The 17876-nt window shown below is 44.6% G+C and overlaps 1 pseudogene; it reads right to left on the bottom strand.

Moving 5' to 3' along the window:
* Positions 1-211: 211 nt before the first annotated feature.
* On the bottom strand, positions 212-329 carry LOC124724819 (annotated as a pseudogene).
* Positions 330-17876: the final 17547 nt, after the last annotated feature.

The following is a 17876-nucleotide window of genomic DNA, read 5'->3' as shown; positions in this document are numbered from 1 at the left end:
CTTATCTCCTCCCATACAGGCTGTGAAGGTCGAAATGTTTCGACAGGCCGCCGTGTCATCGTCAGCCCACAGGCGTCACTGGTTGCGGATACGGAGGGGCATGTGGTCAGCACACCCCTCTCCCGGCCATAGGTCAGTTTCCGAGACCGGAGCCTCTACTTCTCAATCAAGTAGCTCCTGTTTGCCTCACAAGGGCTGAGAGCATCCCGCTTGCCAACAGCGCTCGGCAGACCGGATGGTCGCCCATTCAAGTGCTAGCCGAGCCCGACAGCGCTTAACTTCGGTGATCTGACGGGAACCGGTGTTACCACTGCGGCAGGGCCGTTGGCCCTTTTCTTATCGGTCCACCTAATTTTGAACATCCTTCGATAGTAGCACATCTCAAATGCCTTGATTCTGCTTTAGGCTTACGCTGGGAAACACTTCATTCATACAGGTTATGTTCATTGTATCCGACCATTCGCCTCAGACGTAGCAGTTATCCTTATGTCATAATGTTGACTTTGATACCGAGCGAGGTGACGCAGTGGTTATCACACTACACTCGCGTTCGGGAGGACGACGGTTCCGAGCATGTGCTCCGTCCCTAATGACGTTGATGTCGACGGGATGAAAAACTCTAATCTTCCTTCCTTCCCTTTCTCCCTCCCTCCCTAGATTTCGACGTCATCTTTATCGTGTGGGATGGCGCAATCCAAGGACGTAGGAGTCGCCTTTTGGAGGTCTTCGGTTCAAATCTCCGCCGGCAATTCAGATTTAGGTTTTACGTCGTTTCTCTAAATCAGTCCAGGCAAATCGTTTGTAAAAGACTCGGCCGATTTCCTATCCAATCCGACCTTGTTCTCTGTCTCTAGTAGATCTGCCTGATACCGTGTGTATTCCTTACTAAGTAACGAAGACTAAAAATTCTGCCAGAAAAGTTTGGTTACTCGCATTTTTTTCTTTCTCGGACGTAGCTGGGGCTAGCTCGGGTCGAGTTTTCAGTATTCATAAGCCTGCAATTTCTTATTCCGTACGCAAGCTGCAAATGGCGTGATTGACTTTTGCGGGACTGTATGTTCCCGACATCAGTGAATTCGGCCTACCTGTGCCTCTTAAAAAGTATTCAGTACGAATGTGGTTCAAAAATGCTTCAAATGGCTCTGAGCCCTACGGGACTTAACATCTGTGGTCATCAGTCCCCTAGAACTTAGAACTACTTAAACCTGACTAACCTAAGGACATCACACATATCCATGCCCGAGGCAGGATTCGAACCTGCGACCGTAGCGGTCGCGCGGTTCCAGACTGTAGCGCCTAGAACCGCTCGGCTACTCCGGTCGGCTACGATTGTGGCATTAAATTGTGTTCAGAATTGAATGGAAAAATTAATTTTATTTCATAACAAGTAGTCATATCAGCTCACATTAACGATGATTCAGCACATTTTCTCATTGTGTAGTGCAATCATCATGTCGTGAAATAGCCATGTAGCAGAAAAGATGCAAACGATGTGAGTTCTTTCTGAGAAGAGCCAGGATATAAAGGAAAGTGTGATTTGTGTCAGAGACGGTTCACAAAAAATTGCATATATATTGATAGCAACCAGTAACTGAATGAACGAGTTGCGACCATCATGTAACGCGTAAGGGTCTCGACAATAGCGAGTACAAGCGTGTCTTCGTTCCTCTTCTGTTCCGGTTTCTGGATAGTTAGTGTGTCTTCTATTTGGGGGATTAGTTGAATGCTCCCCGTTACAGGTACTTTACATTTGACAAATGAGACATTTCCGAGTCATGTGAAGATGGCCACTGGCTTACATACCTTATATTTACTTCTGTTTCTTTAAATATAGCGACTGTTCAAGCAACATACCACTTTGTGTTAATGCCCAGAATTTGACGAAGCTAATTATACAAGTAATGGACGCTGTGAGGTGAGGTGATTTGTGTGCCATTACTAATTAGCGCTGCATTCAACGGTCGAAGGCCGCAACCGCTTCACAAACCAGGAGATAAGAGACATTGTTTACAAAAGGCTCAGCGTTATTAATGACGTGCCTTTGTTGGCTATAAGCTTACTTAATAGCACGCTGAGGGTACGCATTAAAGTGAAAATTGGGTGTAGTTTACGTAGAACGAAATTATGGTGAGAATGCCCATGAACCTTTTTTTTATTTTTATATATTGTGTGTTTTCGCATGGACAGTACGTGTTTGAGAAAGGATGAAATCCTAACAGTGAAAACTTTAATAGTAACGTGAGCACCGTTTTTGCTGGGTACTTCGCTCCCTCTGTTTTGTTGTTGCGCTTACGGCAGAGTTAGAATGACTGTGGAAGAGCAAACAAGGTGCTTTCCATGGTCTCACGACCGACTACACTGCACTTGATAGCCTTCTTCGCTATTATGCGCATGGCTCTATAGCGAGCTTATCAGGGTGTTATTTTACGAAGTTAATTAAGTACAGGGTTATTTGCAAGTACCTCCAGGGTGTCAGAGGACGACTGCGAAGAAAGTACAAGGCATACAGAAGATATACATATATCAGTGGATACAGCATTTCTCAGAGGTCGTAAATCGCTTTACAGGTCCTCAACGTGGGCAACACAAGCGACGCGGCAAACGTCAGCACGGTAGTCACACTCCTGCTACACACGCCCTAGCACGTCATGGTTGTTTTCAGCGACCGCATTAATTATCCTCCCTTGCAGCTCTTCCAAATTAAGTTGCAGTGGAAAGAGGAACACACGATCTTTGAAATTGCCCCAGTAGAAGAAATGAGGCGACCTTGGGGCCACTGAAGAGGAGGATAGTCATGATGGAAAACACGTCCAGTCCAACGCTGAGTCAGTTCAGCTTCGAGGCAGCCGTGGGCACCTGAAATAAAGTGTACTGGGGCACCGTCTTGTTGCGAAATGAAGCCTTCACTGTCGTGCTGTAATTGTGGCGGAAGCCATTAATGCAGCATGTCCGGGAACAGGAAACCAGTAACAGTTTTCTCCGCATAGAAAAGTGGTCCATAATCTTTTGAAGAGGACTTGGCACAAAAGGTAATGATTTCAGGTGAATCGCGAATGTGTTCCACAATCTTGCGTGGATCTTCTGAAGCCCCAAATAAGCACGTTACAGCGATTCACTTTTTCAGATATGAAACGCCGCTTCGTCACTGAAAACCAACTTCAGTGAAAAACCGTGACTCTCCAGTAGAAGCTATAAGTCACTGCAAAAGTAAGAACAGTCAGAGCATGTAACAACACGGCCGGTATGGTTAAGACACAGATACTTGAGTGGAGTGCGGCCCACAGTTGGCAGCGGTATTGCAGTCCTATGCTCGCACACACCGATGAATTCCTCTGTCACCGCCTTCTCTGCTAATAATTCTGACTGGCCTTTCGTCTCCATACCACAAAAAAGCCAGCCTCACGGATTGTGTTACACACATGGACTGTTTTGTCTGTTGGAGGTTTTACCTGATGTTCGGTACGAAATGTTTACTGATCCGTCGAAACTGACTCATACTTTGCTGCGAATTCAAATACACTAAATGCATGCTATGCCCCATTATACGCTGTGTTTTGACACGTCTGCCCTGTTAGTGGTGCGGACTGGATCTATGCTACTGCGTGTATTACGAATCTAAACTTGGGGGAGAGTAGCTCTAACCACTGATATGTCATTTTTCTGTATGTTTTGTAGTTTTCGTGCAGTTGTCTTCCGAAAGCCGTAGGAACTCATGGTTAACCATAAATATTTCACTACATCAGCACAACACGTTTTATAATGGTGGCGTTATATTCGAATAGCTGACTCACTGGCAATGGCTGGTTATATGTTTATCCAGGTTTCTCAACGCGTGAACGAATGGGAGATGGGTTTTTTACAGGTACAAAGACTACTATCCCTTTATTCGATCAAATTCGGATTCACACGCCATTGTGAATATCACCAGTCAACCTTGGAAATCAGAAAATTTTGGATTCGGCCCTAACATCCTTTAATTTTTTTTCTTTTTTTTTCTTTTTTTTTTACCTGTCACCTTTTCCGCCCACGTCTCTTAAGGGTGAGAGATCTTCGGGACTGTCACCAGCCTGGCTAGAGGCCTTCAAAACTGTGGATTTGACAGCAGTATCGGTCTTTTCGGATTATTTTTTCATGTCACCCCATCCCAAGCTTCGGGGATGTTTTGGGTGTTTAAACGCGCCTATCCCATGTTTTTTCCGGTAGTAAGTTTTTCAAATTGTTCCGTGCGTCAAAGAGTTTACGCTTATGTTTACATCTCACCTCCCCACGCCCACACCCTTTTCGCTATCTCCCCTTTTCACAGAACTCCGCCCAGAGGATGTCACACCGTAACAGAATAGTTTTCCTGACATCTAGTGTACGTGTGCTAAGTTAGCAGGCATTTCCATTGTCGTATTAGGACACATGCCAGCACGCCCGCACGCACGCACGAATTGTACTACGTAACTGTGCCGTTACGATACATGTCGATGTGACGACGGAAAGTGGAAGTACGCAGATGAGTCATCTGTGCAGCTACACTAAGATATTTTGTGAACAGTTAAAGATGTTGAAATAAATACAAGTATTTCGAGAAGGTTGTTTAGCTCTGTCAGTGTTGATATCGTCTTTATGCAGCCAGATGGTGAAGCCTTTATATTTTCGTGGCACAGTGGTTAAGATACTGGACTAGCTTTCGGAAGAGTGGCGCATCAAGTCGTATCTGACCATCTATACTTAGGTTTCCCGCAGCTTAAGTAAACAGTTAAAGGTGCATAGCGGGATGCTTACTCTGAACAGGAGACGGCCGCTTTTAATTCCAGTTAAAATTTGTGGATGAACTTGTCGTCGACTAATCCTCTTTCCTTCCGTTACAGGAGTATTTATATCGAACTGTGTACTTTCTGACAGCTCTTAAAGAGAAGAGTGTATGATTTGATGCTACTTATGGTTTAGAGGAAAAAAACTTCTGATTTTCGTGGCGAGGAACGTAGCAAATATGAACGCAAATTCCGCCGGCGTAGCAGACGTTCACCTGCTTTGTGAGGTATAGACCCGCGGTGCGCCGCAATTATTCGCGTTCACAATTAGCACATTCCCCGCATCCTTTTGCGTGAAGTTTCACTGCAAACCATAACAAGGATTATACAAGTACATGGTCAGTAAAGGAATGGATAGAGTGACGACACAGGTGCTTCCGCACTCACAAGGAATCTTATTAATTCCAGGCACTCAGAGACCATTGTGCAGAACACGAAAGGCTCTTTCAAAATAGAAATCAGCAGTTACCAAGCACATTCTCACAAGTAAACACAGAATAATGTTGATGAAACTAAAATCTTGCAGTACGCTTTTACATACTGGGATGCTGCTGTTAAAAAAGTAGAAACTAAAATGTTCGAGAACAGCTTTAACTAGAAGAGCAGCTATAGTGTTAATTGTTTCTGGAAGCGAACTCTCGACGCTGAGAAGACACGGAGCAATGCGCGCTCAATTGTTTACGTACCTGCGAGACTGATTGTGCTTCCAGACCAGACGGCGACACAATCTCTGGCTGCATCACGCACTGCTGACCAATCAAAAGCCACCTGTGGTCTATAAATGGTTATAACAGTAGCAGCCACAACCGTCAGTTGTTCCTGGCGCAGACTGTGGAGGATTTCGTCGAAAGCTCGAAGTTTTGTCCAGATTTGATGCGGTGACGCTAAGGTGTGCGTGCGAAAAACTAAGAGCTCAAACACAGTGAATCTCGTAAAACTCTCTTGCTATACATTTCGTCCACGGCCACTCACCATGATATCGTTACTAGTTTCGACTTCTTACTCATCAGTGGATCTGCTTTAAAAAAAAAAAAAAAAAAAAAAAAAAAAAAAAAAAAAAAAAAAAAAAAAAAAAAAGGTTCAAATGGCTCTGAGCACTATGGGACTTAACATCTATGGTCAACAATCCCCTAGAACTTAGAACTACTTAAACCTAACTAACCTAAAGACATCACACACATCCATGCCCGAGGCAGGATTCGAACCTGTGACCGTACCAGTCGCGCGGTTCCGGACTGCGCGCCTAGAACCGCTGGACCACCGCGGCCGGCCGGAAGGCTACACCTAAGCACGTAATAGTATAAGATTTCTAACACTAAAATCGCAAATATAAGATGAAAAATATTTACTACGAGGTGCATTCAAGTTCTAAGGCCTCCGATTTTTTTTCTCCGGACTGGAAAGAGATAGAAACATTCGCATTGTTTCGTTCATTGTCAATACGTCCCAGAGATGGCAGCACCGTACGGTAGATGGAATTTTACCGCCAGCGGCGAGAATGAGAACTGTTTTAAATACTTAAAATGGCGACGTTTTCCTTACTTGAACAGCGTGCAATCATTCGTTTTCTGAATTTGCGTGGTGTGGAACCAATTAAAATTCATCGACAGTTGAAGGAGACATGTGGTGATGGAGTTATGGATGTGTCGAAAGTGCGTTCGTGGGTGCGACAGCTTAATGAAGGCAGAACATCGTGTGACAGCAAACCAAAACAACCTCGGGCTCGCACAAGCCGGTCTGACGACATGATCGAGAAAGTGGAGAGAATTGTTTTGGGGGATCGCCGAATGACTGTTGAACAGATCACCTACAGAGTTGGCATTTCTGTGGGTTCTGTGCACACAATCCTGCATAACGACCTGAAAGTGCAAAAAGTGTCATCCAAGTGGGTGCCACGAATGCTGACGGACGACCACATGGCTGCCCGTGTGGCATGTTGCGAAGCAATGTTGACGTGCAACGACAGCATGAATGGGACTTTCTTTTCGTCGGTTGTGACAATGGATGAGACGTGGATGCCATTTTGCAATCCAGAAACAAAGCGCCAGTCAGATCAATGGAAGCACACAGATTCACCGCCACCAAAAAAATTTCGGGTAACCGCCAGTGTTGAAAAAAAGATGGTGTCCATGTTCTGGGACAGCGAGGGCGTAATCCTTACCCATTGCGTTCCAAAGGGCACTACGGTAACAGGTGCATCCTACGAAAATGTTTTGAAGAACAAATTCCTTCCTGCCCTGCAACAAAAACGTCCGGGAAGGGCTGCGCGTGTGCTGTTTCACCAAGACAACGCACCCACACATCGAGCTAACGTTACGCAACAGTTTATTCGTGATAACGACTTTGAAGTGGTTCCTCATGCTCCCTACTCACCTGACCTGGCTCCTAGTGACTTTTGGCTTTTTCCAACAATGAAAGACACTCTCCGTGGCCGCACATTCACCAGCCGTGCTGCTATTGCCTCAGCGATTTTCCAGTGGTCAATACAGACTCCTAAAGAAGCCTTCGCCGCTGCCATGGAATCATGGCGTCAGCGTTGTGAAAAATGTGTACGTCTGCAAGGCGATTACGTCGAGAAGTAACGCCAGTTTCATCGATTTCGGGTGAGTAGTCAATTAGAAAAAAAATTGGAGGCCTAAGAACTTGAATGCACCTCGTATATCTAATTGGAAAAAAATGAAAAATATCCTAAGTGCTGCATTAGCTAAGCTGGACGTACACAGCAGACGCGATCCGGCAGTCCCAAAGATCCACGGTAGCAGTAAAGTAATTCCCTACTCTGAGCCTATAAAAGCTGCCACTATGCATGCTATTATATCTAATATGCACTTGGCTGACAGTGTGTTACTAGAACAGAATTGTGGTAACACAATAAGAAATAACCAGTAAGATTTATTAATAGTTACGATACAAAATTGTACTCAAATTGGTGACTGTTTTATGCGGGGCACTTTGTCCTGTACCTAATGAAATGTAAATTATTTTGCTATCCCTTGGTATACTATTATATTGTCACAATGACGGAACATATTATGTATACACTCGTGACTGACTGTCATTTTTCTGCTAAATTGGAACTCTTGTCTTGTGATCGGAACTCGCGTATCTGGCACTGCAGGAACGGCTCAAATGCAGGAAGTGTGTGTGTGTGTGTGTGTGTGTGTGTGCGTGTGTGTGTGTGTGTCCGTCATCAGTTGGCGAAGAGTATCCGTCCGTGTACTAGGCAGAAGCGAAATTGTCCGGTGTTGTTAGCGCTCTCTCTGGCAGCTTACATATTTATCGGTGGACAAATACGACGTGCTGATGGATGTGACGCGGAAGCAGTGTGTTGTCCCGAATAACGAGCGCCGTCTGGAGGCTGCAGGTATGGATGGGAAAAACCGACCGGTTAAAACCGATACCGGTATGAGTTCTGAAAAACAGGTATTTTTCGGTATTTGTTTTGTCTCGTTTATAACAGGCATTTTTTTACTAATAACCCAGCAAAAAATCGAAATATCATATGCTCATAGCAGTAGAGCTAAAACTTTTCGTTTCTAAGTAAACCATTTTTTGAAAATGGAGTAATTTTTAATCGTAACATGTGCATTGGTTTCATATATTACCTTTTTTGTAGGAAACGGGAATAGCGATCAGTGCTGTTTTAATAACAATTCCGACAGAGACGCCCGACAAACACATGGCATACGATAGCTGAGACAATGATGCCCGTCTTGCCACCTGTCGTGGTTTAACGCACGCATGTAAGTGCAGTCTGCAGGACTTGGTCCCACCTGGTATGCTGGGTAGATTCTCCGTGTTGTCGCAGACACATCCGTCGTGTTGCAGAATGGCACCAACCCTAGTCTGGAAATATTTTTAAGAAATAACGATAAAGTACAATGTTTCATTTGGTTTAAAAATTTAAGAGTTGTCTATGAAATAACAGAAGAGAAAGAAATTACGTTAACCATAATAAATGAAAAATTTAAGAGTAATTCATTTATAGTATATAACAAAAACACAGATTAGCTGATCTGCTGCCTGTGTCTAAGTTCTTCAATCTCATTTGTCACCCTTTAGCATTAACTATTCGTAAATGCTAATAAAGTAGTGTGATCCCCGATTACAACAAGGTTTTTGAGCAGAGTTTCAAAAAGTTAATTCAGTAGGTGAACACGTGATTTTCGTAGTATTCAACCATTTATTACGTTTCGAGAAAAGCAGCATATGATAGAAGGGCAAAGTATTCTTTTATGTACATATTTAATTTATTATTTTGCTTCTATGTATCTTGAAACTGAGAGTCATAATTCTTCAGTCTTTGTTCAGTTTCTACGTTTATTACAAGAAACAATAGGAATAAAAAACCGAAAATCGCTTATTTCGGAAACCGGTTATTTTCAGCAGTTTCAACGGTCAGGTTCCACTTGTAACCGGAAACTGGTTGTTTCAACGATAACCGCCATCTCTAACTGAGGAGGAGAGGTCACGACATTGGGATCACGGATTTACTTCAAACTCTGTAGACTTTTAGTAGGCCATTAAAACTATATAACGAACAAGTAGTAAGGTGCACTACTTGCACTACTCCGGCAATTCTGAGAAAATCGCAAGTGAAGTTTTACGCGCCTGTTATATAAACTGATGCATCTGTGTGAAGGTGCCGACAGTAAGGAGTAAATGGGGTTAAGTGGTTAATGTTCGAGGTCTGAGAGAGGGCCGTGGACGAGATGGCGGATCGAACCCTTCTAAAACGTGTTTTTTAATCTATATTTCTTTCATCACTGGTCACATGTGACATTTGAGAGGTAATGTAATGAAAAAAACCCACGTGCATTTTTATGAAGTTGTATTGAATTCCATATGTTATTTGACTGTTTACTATTTGTAATAAAATTTTCAAGGACGAGGAACAGGCTTGGAATGCCCAAGTCAAACTTCGATAAATAATGATGTGAATGACGTTATTCACAATCAGTAACATAGTAAGTCACGGTGTGCCTGACTACGAGGATAATGTTCAATTACTCCTAGGCTGTGCTCGACATCACACGTTGCAGGATGTTATTTGTCATACAGACATGAAAAACATAAACTGAAACTTAACACAAATACATATGTCTTTTTCATTATATTACTTCTCAAATGTAATAACTTAAATAATTTGACCAGTGATGGAAAAAGGTAGATTAAAAATTTTCAACTGGAGTCGAACCGTCGTCTCATACACGTTTGTCTTACGAAGCTCGAACGCTAGTTAGTTGACCACTACGAAATCTAACGTCCCGATACCTGCGCACAGATACATAAGCCATGTAATAGACGCGTAAAACTTCTCTTGCGGTTTTCTCAGAATTGTCAGGGTTGTGCACTCTACTACTTACACATAATGTTGTTTTAATGGACTCCTAAAAGTGTGCAAAGTCTGAAGTAAATCTGTGATCCCAGCGTCGCCCCCCCCCCTTCCCCTTGTGAGATGGCGCCAGGCGAGATGTTTACCTGTGTGGTGGCGGTGGCCTCCGTGGTACTGCCGTGTGTGTCTGGCCATCTACACGGCACAGACTGTTTGTTGGCGACTGCAAGTGTACACCAGAATGAAACAACAGTCAAGTCAACCTTGTATTAGAAAAGTAGGAGCTGGTAGAAAAAGGAACTCCTAACAAACATAAGGACAGGTAAAAAGAGTAAAGGTGATAGATCAGAAATTACTTGAATAACGCTTTGTTCCAGAAATTGCTTTGCTCATTTAACAACAGTTCTGGGACTTTTTTTTAAATTGATAAAAATCTCAAGCTCTCAAAATCTGTCCCGATGGCATCCTTTACGAACGTATATATAGGTTGCAGACGGATGTAAGGAATTCAATACATTCATTAGTAAAACAGCAATACTGACCTGTCGAAAGCTGTTCATGAATTATGAGTTACCCACGGTACGTAGAATACAAAATGTATAAATGTTTTCTTGCATGATATCCTGAAAACCATGGAGGCACATGGAGTGCGTCTTGACTTCTGAAAATTGTTTGACACAGTATCGCATCCACACTTACCATCAAAAGCATAATTACATCGTGTGGGGTATCGAGCAAAATTTGTGACTATATTGAGGACTTCTTGGTAACGAAGAGGAGGCATGTTGTCTTGGATGGAGAGCCATCGACAGATGTAGAAGGAACTTAAAGAGCGTCACAGGGAAATACTTTGCGATCCTTGCTGTTCATTTTGTATTTTGATAACTGCCTGATAGTATTACTTATAACTTCAGAGGGTGGAGTAATCTATAATAAAATACTGTCTGAAAAAAAATTGCACAAACATTCAGTCAGATCTTGATGAGGTTTGAAACTGGTGCAAAAACAGGAAACTTCCTTTACATGTTCACAAGTGTAAATTTTTGATCTTCACAAAACACAAAGTCGTAACCTGCTATTACAATACCGATGAGTCACAAATGGAATGAGTCAACTCGTACAAGTAGCTGTATGTTGCAGTTTGTAGGGATATGAAATGGAGCGGTCAAACTGGGTGAGTCATAGATAAAGTTGGTGGAAGACTTCGGTTCGTTTGTGGATTACTTGGGCAATGTAGTCGATCTGCAAGGGAAATAGCGTACAAAATACACGTACAATCCATATTGCTCTCTTGCGTACCTCCCGAATCATATGGGATACCGGGGATTATTATTAAAATAATACGAGGTATGGCAACACATATGGTGAGTGTTTACAGAGGTGCTGAAAACAGTACCCTGCAGACGCTTAAAGTTGAAAGCGCAGTATTCCATGAAAGCTTGCTTTCACAGTTTGGAATGTCAGTTTTAAGGGAGGAATCTCTAAATGTACACTGTGTGATCAAAACTATCCGGACACTTGGCTGAAAGTGACTTAAAAGCTCGTGGAGGCCTTCATCGTAATGCAGGAATTCGATACGGTGTTGGTCCACCCGCAGCCTTGATGACAGTTTCCACTCTCGCAGGCATACGTTCAATCAGGTGCTGGAAGGTTTCTTGGGGAATGGCAACCCATTCTTCACGGACTGCTGGACTGAGGAGAGGTATCGACGTCTGTCGGTGAGGCCTGGCACGAAGTCGGCGTTCCAAAACATCCCAAAGGTGTTCTACAGGATTCAGGTCAGGACTCTGTGCAGGTCAGTCCGTTACAGGGATATTATTGTCGTGTAACAACGCCGCCACATGCAGTGCATTATGAACAGGTGGTCTATCTAGTTGAAGATGCAATCGCCATCGCCGAATTGTTCTTCAACAGTGGGAACCAAGAGGGTGCTTAAAACATCAATGTAGGCCTGTGCTGTGATAGTGCCACGCAAAACAACAAGGGGTACAAGCCCCCTCCATGAAAAACACGACCACACCATAAAACCACCGTCTCCGAATTTTACTGTTGGCACTACACAGGCTGGCGGATGACGTTCACCGGGCATGCGCCATACCCACACCCTTCCATCGGATCGCCGCATTGTGTACCCTGATTCGTCACTCCACACAACGTTTTTCCACTGCTCAATCGTCCAATGTTTACGCTCCTCACACTAAGCGAGGCGTCGTTCGGTATTTACCGGCGTGATGTGTGGCTTATGAGCAGCCGCTCAACCATGAAATCCAAGTTTTCTCACCTCCCGCCTAACTGTCATAGTACTTGCAGTGGATCCTCATGCAGTTTGGAATTCCTGTGTGGTACTCTGGATAGATGTCTACCTATTACACATTACGATCCTCTTCAACTGTCGGCGGTCTCTTTCAGCCAACAGACGAGGCCGCCCTGTACGCTTTTGTGCTGTACGTGTCCCTTCACGTTTTCACTTCACTATCACTTTGGAAACAGTGGACCTAAGGATGTTTAGGAGCATGGATATCTCGCGTCCAGACGTACCACCTTCGAAGTCTTTGAGTTTCGCGGAGCGCCCCATTCTGCTCTCTCACGACGTCTAATGACTACTGAGGCCGCTGATGTGGAGTACCTGGCAGTAGGTGGCAGCACAATGCACCTAATATGAAAAAGGATGTTTTTGGGGGTGTCCGGATACTTTTGATGACATAGTGTATTACAGCTCCCCCGCCCATGTATTGCTCCTGTAGGGAACGCAAAGACATATTACAATGCACACTGAGGTGTTCAGGCAGTCATTCTTTCCGCTTCCGCACGTGATTGGAACGGAAGAGGCCTTAAATAATAAGTACAGCGGGAACCTCCCTTTGTCGTACACTTCATATGACTTAAAGAGCATAGTTGTAGCCGTGTAGATGTAGAGTGTTGTCGAACGACGATCTGAAGTCATAGAGAATGCCTTAGTGGCCATTTGCACATTCGTTAAAGCGCACAAGAGAGCGAGCGCTAAAGGGAGAGGATAAAGTTTCATGTGGGTAGGCGCGCCACAAAGCGCACACCAGAACTATACGCACAGAGAGCAAGCTATAATGACGTCGAATGCCGGAACGAAATGACCACTTCTTGCTTTCTCAGCGGCCACTGTATTAGATCCCGCAGCAATGAAAAATAGGGATAGAAAACGGTCGTTGTAGGTAGAAAAAAAAGTGGATCAGCAGGGGAGAGGAGAGGACAAAGTTGACATTTTTTTTCGAAAAAAAATCTTTAGAAGGGCATATCACTGAACGTAATAAATATACTAAATTTTATTCATTGTAGTCTGCAGCTCGTGGTCGTGCGGTAGCGTTCTCGCTTCCCACGCCCCGGTTCCCGGGTTCGATTCCCGGCGGGGTCAGGGATTTTCTCTGCCTCGTGATGACTGTGTGTTGTGTGATGTCCTTAGGTTAGTTAGGTTTAAGTAGTTCTAAGTTCTAGGGGACTGATGACCATAGATGTTAAGTCCCATAGTACTCAGAGCCATTTGAACCATTTTTTTATTCATTGTAAATGAACAACTATATTCCACTGTAAATAATAGTGATTTTTCAGAAATGCTGTATTAGATGTGTATGAGAGACGCAGCTTGTATCTATGAAATGCGTGTCCAATAAATGAATGCCGCATAAAGCTTCATTCCTGGTATGTAAATATCATCACTGCCAGCACCGCTTCTCGTTGGGGGCTCAGTGGCATCTATTTCTCGAAAGTGACGTCAATGGACAGTTTTCATTTTAATTTTCTCCACTATTTTTGTCGCCTCAATTCTTTTAACAAACAGCAAATTTCGTTTAATAATCCTGCTGTGATAATCTCTATTTGTGATGTCAAAAGCAGACTTTTGTAGTTCGTATCGTTTAGTTAGAAGTCTCTCGTCGTGTTTTCACTTAATTGCCATATACTGCATTCGTTCTCCACAAAATCTCTGTGTCTGCACGGGGCCGAAGCTGAAGTGTGCAGGGGCAGACTGTCTCCTACGCTTGAAAAGAAGCTTGCGAATGAGCGCTTTGCTTCTCGAGACAACATTCGTGTAATAACGGTGCAGTTCCACCCACGAATACAGACTTAGCAGAAGATGCGTGCAACTTGCAGCAACGGGGTGGGGGTAGCAAGTTTAGGCAGTCTGTGCAGCTCTGGAAACTCTAGTTGTGCGCTGGAGAGGACACGTAAATAGACCCTGAAGAGGACACGAAAATAGTCCCGGACAGGGGTGGACGAAAATATGGAAACACCAAAAATACAACACATTAGAGTGTCTTAAACAGCGTCGGAAACTCGTTGGCATTCAAAAGAGCTTCCAGTGGTCTGTGAATGGATATATACAGGTCCTATATGCAGAATGAAATTTTCACTCTGCAGCGGAGTGTGCGCTGATATGAAACTTCGTGGCAGATTAGAACTGTGTGCCGGACCGAGACTCGAACTCGGGACCATTCTGGAAACATCCCCCAGGCTGTGGCAAAGCCATGTTTCCACAATATCTTCTCTTCCAGGAGTACTAGTTATGCAAGGTTCGCAGGAGAGCTGTGAAGTTTGGAAGGTATGAGACGAGGTACTGGCGGAAGCGAAGCTGTGGGGGCGAGTGGTGGGTCGTGCATGGGTAGCTCAGTTGGTGTAACACTTGCCCGCGAAAGACAAAGATCCCGAGTTAGAGTCTCGGTCTGTCACACAGTTGTAATCTGCCAGGGAGTCTCAGGTCCTGTATGGTTTTCAAGGAGATTTTGTACCATTTATCCCGCAAAATAGTGGCATCTTCAGCCAACGATGATTGATAGTGATCACGAAACATTCTCTGAAAAGTAGACCATAGAGGCACAACAGCGTTGAGATCTGGTGACTATGGCTAACAAAGGAGGAGCGATAATACTGTCCTCGTGCTTACAAAACCAGTCGTGTGAACAGGGACCTTGTCTTGGAACGCAGCGGCACCATTACGAACAAACATGTAGCATGGGACGGACCTCATCAGCCAGCATTGTCACATTATTCTTGGCAGTAATGCAATATGGCAGAGTAACTGTGTAGTCCATGGAATACCACACCACGATATGACTACCGAAATCCTCACCGAACACCCCCCCCCTTTCCCACCCCTATATTTTACTCTTGGCACATAAATTCGGTCAAAAGTTGGAAACAGTGTCAAACAAGACTCATCTGACCAAAGCCGTTCTTCCATGGGTCCATAGTCCAGGTTTTACGTTCGGCATCACGTTTTCCTGGTACGGGCATGTGAGTCACTACTGATGTATGGTTTTGGAATTCCAGCGAACCCTGCAATTCCCATTTTATGGAGCTCCCTCAGTGTTGTTTTGGTGCTGACGGGATTCACGAGTGCGGCTTTAAGTTCTGTAGTGACCTTTGCAACTATCGTCCTCTCATTTTTCATTACAGTCCTACAATGACAGTCTGTGACAATCACTCAACACGCACATGAGTCCGCCTCGTGACTTAGCAGATGATACTTTTCCGCTTTCCCCACATGCGGTATAATTCTTTGACGCGTTGCCTCTCGAAACACTTCGGGTACCTTGGTTAAGGTAGCATCCACCATACGAGCATAAACAATTTGCCCACATTAGAATTAACTTAGCTGCGACATTATGTGCTCAGAACTACACGGAACACCATGCTGACGACGACTGATACTTGCGAAGTATTGAGGACATTGCACAAGTCTCGTTGGTGATCCAGTAATGCAGACAAACTCACAGGTTTGGCTGGCATCTGCATTTATGTTCAAGCGTGCATTTCTCACGGTGTTCCAACATTTTTGTCCAAGCTCTGTATACTAAAATGTAGACTTTCACGGCCGGAAATGTCATGTCCATTATAATTATCCGGGCTGTTATGCCACAGTCGGTTGAAGAATTCTGTGTCAATTCCCAACGTTTCGTCACCGTCTGCGGAGGACATCTTCAAGGGGGTTTGTAGCTCGATTGAGGGTCCAACACACCCACTGGCTCGCTACTGGCTGCCGCTAAATTCCGTGTCCGCGCGCTCCCGCGCCAGGCGTGACGTCACGTGTTTTGAAAACGTCAGTGCAATTGGCCGCTGTCCGCTGCCATCGATCCCTGTTGCCATCACCCAGTGGTGGACGGGTGGTACACATATTCTTTAACACCGGCATCCATATACCGTTTAATTTCACGCCCTCCTCCTTTCGATTGAAATTATTAGGGTGTCTGGCGATTTCGATTGCCTCCCTGTAGAGCCTTTCGTAATATCCGCTTGTGGTCGCTAGTACTTGCGTCTCCTCGAAACGAATATGGTGGTTCCCTGGCTGGAAAGCATGCTCCGCAACAGCTGATCGTTCCGTTTCTCCTCTTCTATAATTGCCCTTGTGCTCTTCCAAACGTTTTGAAACAGTTCTTTTAGTGGACCCCCATAAACATCTCCACTGCTGCATGGGATCCTATACACTCCAGCTTTTTCCAATGGTTCGCGAGCGTCCTTGGCAGGCTTGAGGTATTCCTGTATCTTCCTGGTGGGCTTGTAAATTACAGTAATATTCCGCCTCGTCAAGATCCTCCCTTTTCTTTCCGTTTCATTTTAACAAACGGCCGGAAAACCTTGGATTTTGCAGTAGCCTGTACGTCACTATGGTTTCTGCGTGGCTGTCTCAACGCACGTTTCATTTCGGCGGACGAATATCCGTTCTTCATTAGTGCATTGTGGAGATGTTCCATCTCAGCGTCGAGAAACTTGTCCTCTAACTTCTTGATAACACCCCGCTTCTGTTGTGGGTGGTGATTCGAATCCCGGTGCAAATAACGGTCCGTGTGCGTGGGTTTGCGGTATACTGAGTGGCCCAAACTACTATTTTCGTTTCTAAAAACAAGCACATCGAGGAAATATAATTTGCCGTATACCTCCTCCTTCATTGTAAACTGAATTCTCGAGTTTATACTGTTCAGATGCAGTTCCTCCCTGTCATGTCTCCACAGCACAAACGTGTCAGCCACGTATCCGAACCATACATTTGGTTTTTTGCTGGCAGTGCCTAAGCCCTGTTCTTCGAATTTCTCCATAAAGAAGTTCGCAATTACGGGACTTAAGGGGCTTCCCACAGCCACACCATCCGTTTGTTCATAAAACGGTTCATTCCACTTGAAGTATGTGGTCATCAAACAACACTTACACAATTCTGAAATATCGGCAGGAAAAATTCGATCCAGCTGTTCCAATGCATCATTAAGTGGAACCATGGTAAACAGCGATACCACGTCGAAGCTGACCAATATGTCCTCTGGTTGGACCACTGTGCCATTCAATCTGCTGAAGATGATGTGCCGGCCGGGGTGACCGTGCGGTTCTAGGCGCTTTAGTCTGGAACCGTGCGACCGCTACGGTCGCAGGTTCGAATCCTGCCTCGGGAATGGATGTGTGTGATGTCCTTAGGTTAGTTAGGTTTAAGTAGTTTTAAGTTCTAGGGGGCTGATGACCTCAGAAGTTAAGTCCCATAGTGCTCAGAGCCATTTGAACCATTTTTGAAGAAGATGTCCTCCGCAGACGGGGACGAAACGTTGGGAATTTACACTGAATTCATCAACCGATTACGGCATAACAGCCCGGATAATTATAATGGACAAGCTCTGTATGTCGTCTGGACCCTCCGTACCGTATAGTCGTCATGGTTGCGCCATAGAACAGGGCGGTAGAGAGTAGCAGAGTTAGGCCTCACTTGAGCAGAGCGACAATCCCGCAGCCGC

This window comes from Schistocerca piceifrons, chromosome 1 (assembly GCF_021461385.2).
Source record: "Schistocerca piceifrons isolate TAMUIC-IGC-003096 chromosome 1, iqSchPice1.1, whole genome shotgun sequence".
Classification (NCBI taxonomy): domain Eukaryota; kingdom Metazoa; phylum Arthropoda; class Insecta; order Orthoptera; family Acrididae; genus Schistocerca; species Schistocerca piceifrons.
This window is presented reverse-complemented; position numbering and strand designations above follow the sequence as displayed.